This window comes from Lithobates pipiens, unplaced genomic scaffold, assembly GCF_037356315.1.
Source record: "Lithobates pipiens isolate NorthernLeopardFrog02 unplaced genomic scaffold, aLitPip1_a1.2 Scaffold_10, whole genome shotgun sequence".
NCBI classification, from domain to species: domain Eukaryota; kingdom Metazoa; phylum Chordata; class Amphibia; order Anura; family Ranidae; genus Lithobates; species Lithobates pipiens.
In genome coordinates, this window is record NW_027507686.1 from 55,950,117 (window position 1) to 55,958,589 (window position 8,473).

The 8,473-nt window shown below is 43.1% G+C and overlaps 1 pseudogene; it reads left to right on the forward strand.

Annotated features, from left to right (window-relative positions):
* The first annotated feature begins 1,479 nt into the window (after positions 1-1,479).
* Positions 1,480-8,186, forward strand: LOC143941737 (kelch-like protein 10; annotated as a pseudogene).
* Positions 8,187-8,473: the final 287 nt, after the last annotated feature.

Consider the following 8,473-nt stretch of genomic DNA (forward strand, 5'->3'; position numbering starts at 1 on the left):
AAGCTCTATTACAGAAGAGCAATATAGCTAGATATATAGGTGGATATAATGGTGTATAGTGCGGTCAGGGCACGCAGACAACACCCACAATCTCCTACAACTGACTGAAGCTCTATTAGAGAAGAGCAATATAGCTAGCTATATAGGTGGCTATAATGGTGTATACTGCGGTCAGGGCATGCAGACAACACCCACAATGTTCTACAACTGACTGAAAGCTCTACTACAGAAGAGCAATATAGCTAGCTATATAGGTGGATATAATGGTGTATACTGCGGTCAGGGCACGCAGACAACACACACAATCTCCTACAACTGACTGAAATCTCTATTACAGAAGAGCAATATAGCTAGCTATATAGGTGGATATAATGGTGTATAGTGCGGTCAGGGCACGCAGACAACACCCACAATCTCCTACAACTGACTGAAAGCTCTATTACAGAAGAGCGATATAGCTAGCTATATAGGTGGATATAATGGTGTATACTGCGGTCAGGGCACGCAGACAACACCCACAATCTCCTACAACTGACTGAAAGCTCTATTACAGAAGAGCAATATAGCTAGCTATATAGGTGGATATAATGGTGTATACTGCGGTCAGGGCACGCAGACAACACCCACAATCTCCTACAACTGACTGAAAGCTCTATTACAGAAGAGCAATATACATAGTTGCCAACATTGTAAAAAAAAATGTTGGGACACTTTTTTGGCAGTAGTGTTATAATTAGGGTGCGGGGCATGCGGTTATAGGTGTGGCATCGGGGGTGGGTGGTGCCACAGGTTCTCTATTGAAGACTAGCTTCTGGTCTTCATAAAAATCTCCGCCAGCCATGGACCTCTAGTGGCCGGCGGCGATAAACAGGAAATTTGAATTTCCCAGGACAAACCAAATTTCCCGGGACATTTCCCTGGACAATATTAATTCGGGACAAATTTCCTAATCCTGGGAATGTCCAGGGAAATTCGGGACCGTTGGCAACTATGCACCAAGGCGGGGGGGGGGGGTTAAGGGAGGGATCTTTCCTCTTAGGGTGCGGACTCAGAAAAAAAGCTGTATGCAGTTTGGAATGAATGGCTCTATAATATTGGCCCATATTTGCACACTGGTTCTGGATGTGCATCTGCCCAGTTTGCTGAAAGGCAATTATTTGCATGGTTCCGCTCGCTGTCCTGAAATGAGGAATTATTATCCTCCTATTTTTGGGACAAGTGATAAAATGAGACGTGTGAATATCTTCTATTCTAAGAAGGTTTTACTGTGCAGCAAAAAGTTGTTGCTTGACATTATTACTATTATTATGCAGGATTTATATAACACTAGCAGTTTGCACATACAACATTCACTTTACCTGTGCTATCATCAACTACAGACCTATGTGTAGCATTTGTGTTACTGCAAATCCCCAAAAAAATTAAAAAAACACATATTGAATGGTTAAAAACGTTAGTTTAAAAACAGCCGTGAATTATTTTCTCAGGTCTCTGTTTTCTGGAAGATGGACAAAGAAGATAGTATACGATATACCTGGAATTAACGCGGACATGATGAGGTTGATGCTTCAATACGCCTAGACCGCTACACTATCCATCAACTCAGATAATGTGGAGGAACTGTTTATGGCCGCAGACCAATCCAACATCCTGGGTCTACAATGGCGATGCTCAGATTTCCTCATTGGCCAGCTATGTCCAGAGAATTGCATTGGCATTGGCAGGTTCTCCAGCCACTTTCATTGCCCCAAGCTGCATGAAAACACCCATGCATACATTCGTCACCACTTTCATGAAATAGCATCGACCTCTGAGGAACTTTTGGATCTAAATATAACAGAGTTTGAGGATCTTATCAACAAAGACGATCTTCATGTTAAAAGGGAGGAAGTCGTTTTTGAAGCTGTCATCAAATGGATTGAGCACAACCCAAATGATCGTAGGCAATACATCACCACCCTACTGCCTAAGGTAAGTTGGAGAACTCCATTTACTCATTGTGGTTAATTTACTAAGACTGGAGAGTGCAAAAACTGGTGCGTCTGTGCATCGTGCCCAATCAGCTTCTAACTTCAGCTTGTTCAGTTTACAAAAAAAAACCTGGAAGCGGATTGGTTTCTTTGCACAGCTGCACCAGATTTTGCACTCTCCCGTTTTAGCAAATCAACCCCAGTGTAAGAAAAAAAATCCATATTTTTTACATGGCATGGTAGGTGCATTCTCGCACAGTGCAATCAGCATCCCCGTTGAACTTTTTTGAGAAAAATTGTGAAGGTTTTCAACCCTTTCCTGTCCATAGTTTGTAAAAATGTACACAAAGGTGATCTTAAAGCGGAAATCCACCCATAAGGGGACGTTCCGCTTTATGTCCTCCTCCAGTGCTACCTTTGGCACCTAATTTTTTTGGTGGGAGGGTGGGGGCTGGAGTGGGTACCTAGTTTTGACAGGTACCTGCTCCACTTCCGCTCAGATCTTCTAGCCGATCTGAGTGGAAGTTCTCCTCTCCCTCCCTCCACGCAGTCTTTTGGGACACGTGACAGGTCCCAGAAGACTGCAGGACCATTCACAAAGTGCAGCGAAGTTCACACATGCACAGGAGGGGACAGCCAACTATGAAGCCAAAAGCAGCAAAGCCAGCTGCCCACAGTTAGGATGCCGGCGCTGGATCCCTGGACAGGTTAGTGTACTTTTATTAAAAGTCAGCAGCTACAGGATTTGTAGCTGCTGACTTTTATTTATTTATTTTTTTCCAGAGTGAACCTCCTCTTTAAACTGAACAGTCTTAAAGCGGAGGTCCACCCTAAAGTGGACCTTCCGCTCATTAGAATCCCCCCCCCCCTCCGGCGCAACAATTGGCACCTTTCAGGGGGGAGGGGGGTGCAGGTACCTGTACAGTACAGGTATCTGCACCCACTTCCGGGATAGCTCTCTGAGGAAAGGGGCGTAGATTACGCCCCTTTCCGAAAGTCCCCCGCTGCCTGCTGGGAAACACACTGATCCCAGAGGCAGCGGGTCCATCCTTATTGCGCAGCGCAACTCGCGCATGCGCAGTAGGGAACCGGGAAATGAAGCCGAAAGGCTCCACTTCCTGATTCCCATACCCAAGATGGCGGCAGCAGCACCCGAGAGACGATTGAGAGATCGGCTTCGGGTGCCGACATCACGGGCGCGCTGGACAGGTAAGTGTCACTATTTTAAAAGTCAGCAGCTGCAGTATTTGTAGCTGCTGGCTTTTAAAAAAAAAAAAAACGCGGACTCCCGGCGGACTCCCGCTTTAAGGTACCTTTCAATATCTGAGAGTGTTTGCTATCCCAACTCATTTATGGCTAGATCATAAAAAGGAGCAAAGGGAGAGGTAACTAACCTCAACGGGACTTTTAACGGTATCAAACATTACATATATTGACAAAAGTCAGATAGCAATCACTCAAAAAGATTTTTTTAAAGAGAAAAAATAGTTTTTTCAAAAAAAAATTATTATACAAAAAATATCAATTTTTTGCTAAAACAGCACAATAAATACATATATATATCCATACAATACATTAGGATCAGGAAGAATCAATAGTGAACTCAGTCAATGTAGTAAGATGCTCGACATGTTTCACTCATAGACGAGTTTCTTCAGGAGCTTTGAGTATCATTGACAAGTGTAAAACTGCATGGATAAACACATACAAAAAATGATGATTAAATAGTGTATGATCCCTCAGTCTCCTAGATTGTTGAACGACCCTAATGCTTTGCCCCCCCATATATTTAATCTATGTACATATCAATATTTATTGCAGCAATCAGATTAAATTATTTGTTTCTTTCCATAAGCTTATTGTAAATAATGGCACATGTATTATTTAATCATCATTTTTTGTATGTGTTTATCCATGCAGTTTTACACTTGTCAATGATACTCAAAGCTCCTGAAGAAACTCGTCTATGAGTGAAACATGTCGAGCATCTTACTACATTGACTGAGTTCACTATTGATTCTTCCTGATCCTAATGTATTGTATGGATATATATATGTATTTATTGTGCTGTTTTAGCAAAAATTTGATATTTTTTGTATAATACATTTTTTTTGAAAAAACTATTTTTTCTCTTTAAAAAAATCTTTTTGAGTGATTGCTATCTGACTTTTGTCAATATATGTAATGTTTGATACCGTTAAAAGTCCCGTTGAGGTTAGTTACCTCTCCCTTTGCTCCTTTTTTTAAATTCAATTTTTGGGATGTGGTATCATTTTGTTTGGTTGGCTTCTCTTCATTTTCTAATGGCTAGATCATGTTTGTTTCTCTATAGGCTCCCTGACCACAGCCAACATTCCCTGGATTTATTCTAAATCCAACCAATATGTAGGCAGGGGCAGGCTGCAGTACAGACCTCCAACCTGATAGTGGAACTGCGGTAGTTCTTGTTGGTGGGGGTGCAGTGGAGAGGAATATATTGAGCCATCTTGGAGAGGATGGTGATCATTTGTACCACTCGCAATGAGGCAGTAAGGTAGTAAGAGAGCTCCACTGGTTAGGAAAAGCACAGGTGCAGATGTAGGTAGAGGTCCTGGAGCTGCAGGGCCGCATAGGCCTCCTTTTATGGGTGTCTCCTTTGCACTAGTCTCGAACAGACTACCTCTGACCATCATATACCGCAGGGGCCTAGTGGAACCTGGTGTCACTGAATCTTACCACCACCCCTCCAATGAAGCACTCCTCTGGCACTGTTAAATTATAAATGAGATTTTTTACACTACTGAGTAAAGTCTGCTTCCTTATCAGTATTCTTTAGATAAGGAAACTATATACTTCACAGCTTATTTAATGCCAAAATTGTATAGGACTGATGTACCTTGATGAGTTTTGTCTATTGAGTTTTGTTGACCTCTACAACATAAAACCCCTTTTTCTCTTCTTCTCCAGGTTCGATTGGCCTTGATAAACACCAAGTATTTGTTGAACAACGTGATAACCAACATCCATGTAAAGGACGACAAAGAATGTATGAATATTGTCATCGATGTGCTGAAAACAAAGTTTGACTTAAACACGCATGGATCCTCCAAGTCAGATTTCATGAACCCATTGACAAGGCCACGTCTGCCAAGGGCAATTCTACTCACTGTTGGCGGGTGGAGCTCTAGTAACCCTACCAACGCCATGGAGGCCTACGACTGCAGAGTCGACCGCTGGGTTGACATCACCCATGATATGGAAAGCCCCAGGGCCTACCATGGAACGGCATACCTAAATGGTTATGTGTACCTGGTTGGAGGATTTAACGTAATGAATTTCTTCAATAGCGTAAGACGGTTTTGACCCAGTCAAGAAGATCTGCCAACAAGTGGCTTCAATGAATGATAAGCGTTGCTATGTCAGCACGGCAGTCCTGGAAAATTAGCTGTATGCCGTGGGCAGGTTTGATGGCCACATTCGCCTGAAATCTGCAGAATGTTACGACCCAGGAACCAATCAATGGGATCTTATTGCTCCAATGAATGAAATAAGAAGCGATGCAAAAGCCACCACCCTCAATGGCAAGGTAAGATATAGACACCCACTTAAAAACCAAATGGTCTTACACACACCTACATTCTAGAGCTGCAGCTTCCATAGCTTTCTACGGCATTCAACACTTCTGTGAGCGTCAGATGCCTTTGTCTGCTGTAGCATGAAGTGTTTCCATCCCCTTACCACTGGGCCACTACAAGACTCAGCAATGACATGCAGAGGATGCTCATTCTTACAGGTCAGAAACCTGCTAAGCAGTGAAGAACGGATGGGTTTCTTTTTTTTGTAATTCCTTTATTTATACAATTATTATGCACAAAACAGACAGTTGCGCTCCTGGCTCCCCCCCCCCCCCACCCCCGTTAAGCAAGCCACTTGCTATGGGGGCAGTCATGCGTGCTCGCTCCTGAGCCTCCCACTCCCTCATCACTGACTGATATTCACAGCAGCTCTCACTGCTGTATCTGAGCCAATGAGGAAGGAGAGAGCTCAGAGAGCCTCGGCTCTTGTGCACATCGCTGGATCGAGTTTAGGCTCAGGTATGTATTGGGGGGGGGGGGGGGGGTTAGCTGCATGAAAAAGGTTTTCTACCTTACTGCATAGAAAGTAGTAAGGTAAAAAAGAAACTCTGCCTTCAGAACCACTTTAGGTAAGCAGCACTAGAAGTAAGTAACACTCTGTTTTTTTTTTTACCTGCCTTTGAGCTATATCAGGCTTCTGATGTATTGCTGTACTGTTATGGTCCATTCACACCTATGCGTTTCCCCCACCCCAATGCCATTTAATATCACTTTTATTATGCTTGTACAGATCTATATATGTGGCGGATTCAATGGTGAGAAATCTTTGATTACAACAGAAGTCTACAACCCAGATACAGACCAATGGAGCATGATCGCCCCGATGCGGTTCCGAAGCAGTGGAGTCGATGTCATCGCCTATGGAGATCTGGTCTATGCAGTATGTGTAATGATTCCTTTCTACCCAAATGAGATTGAATTAAAATTGCAGCATATGTCTTGTGAAACCGTTGTCAGAAGAACTGGAAATGAGAGGAAAATAGAGCCCCTGATAGGAGTACTAATCCTTCCCCACTTTATCCAAAACTAGGAAAAAAGACATTTACTTTAAAGGATAAGTTCCCCTTTTGGAAAAAAATAATAAATACACATATTTTTGCAGGAAAGAAATGTACGTTTATTATTTTTTAACTAAGGAGCCTGGAAAGTATTGTACCTGTCATCAGTGGATCAGAGTGCAATGGCAGCCTCCTGCAGCGAAGCCCTGCAGCTTTTCAGGGCCTGTGAATGAACTATGAGGCCGCACATCAGCGACCTCACAGTCCATTTAGAACTACAAGCCATCAGCTACAAAGCCTGACAGTACTTGTAGTTCAAGTAATTTACAGGAAACAGAGTCCCACATGGCTGCAGTATTTTCAAATAGTGACAGCGGGCTCCGGGGGAAAATCCCCTCCAATCATGGGTTACAGAAAAATCGCTTAATTTTCTGCAAGTGTTTGATAGGGGAATTTCTTCCGCTGAGCTATTGTCTTCTCCTGGCGAGGAGCCATCCCTGCTGGGAGAACACAAGGTGCATTTACTAAAACTGCAGAGTGGGAAATCATGGTAGCCAATCAGCTTCTATCTTCAGCTTTGACAAAAAAAAATGGAAGCTGGTTTCTATGCAGAGCTACACTAAATTTTGCACTCTCCAGTTTTAGTAAATCAACTCCAATTATTATTGCTTGCAGCTATAGCTGCTGGCAATAATCGCCTGCTAGAAATGCAACATTAAAAACATGTAACCCTTGCAGTGTGGGGGGACTACTGCATTTTTGTTTTACCTGGAGTTGGGCCTTAAGAACAGACTCTTCTAGATACTTGCTTTTACTCTTTTATTTTTTATTTTTTCATTAGCCTTGACTTCATAGCTAAGCTCCAACAATTCCCATGCCCAAGTCCATTGAGAATGCCCTTACTGACCACGGAGGCTATGTCACTGGAATATGGAATGGACAATCTCCAATGCTTAGCCATGAAGTTGTGGCTAAGCCTTGGGCATGACAGTTGGTGGAGCTTAGCTATGAAGTCAAGAAAATCAAGTTAACAAGCCCAAAAAAAGTAATAGCAAGAATCTAGAAGCGTATACTCTTAAAGCCCAACTCTGGAAACAATAGAAAAATACAGTGGGCCCTTCCACACTGCAAGGTTTACATGCTATATTCAAACAAGCTATTTCATGTTAAGGGGACCTTTAGGGCCATACCCATCATCCACATGAAGCCACATGAAGTAGAACACAGTAACGTGTTGTCTCTCACAGGTTGGAGGATCTAATGGAGGCGGTAGACTGCGCAGTGCCGAGGCCTATAACCCAGCCAACAACAGGTGGACCGAGATCCCCTCTATGCTCAGCCCACGCAGAAACTTCGGGATTGAAGTACTGGAGGATCTCCTTTATGTGATTGGAGGTTTCAACGGTTTCAGAACGATCTTCAAAGCAGAGTACTATGACAGGAAGACCAATGAGTGGTACGGCGTCCACAACATGAACATCCATCGCAGCGCCCTGGGCTGCTGCATTTTGCCCGGCCTCCCCAACATTCGGGATTATGCCGCTAGTCGAGACATATTCTACAGAAAGGAAGTGAGGCGGGCATTATCCGGCAGCTCTTTATAAGTGTAACGGAATATAGTGACTCTTTGAAAAACATTGATATAAACTGTAACTGGCAATTAATTAGATAACTGATCTCAAATGTTACTGTCATTCTTTGCAGGTAGAATAATACCACTCAATCATTCTAGTTTAGAAATCATGATCTAGAAATGTGAGTAAATGTTGGATTCTGTTCAGGTGATCTAAGCAGACTTTCTGACACCAAGGATGGGAGGATGTAACTAGAACAAGGTGTCTTCACCACTTTCACACCTCCCGTACAATTTTTGGACAACCACCATCTGCCT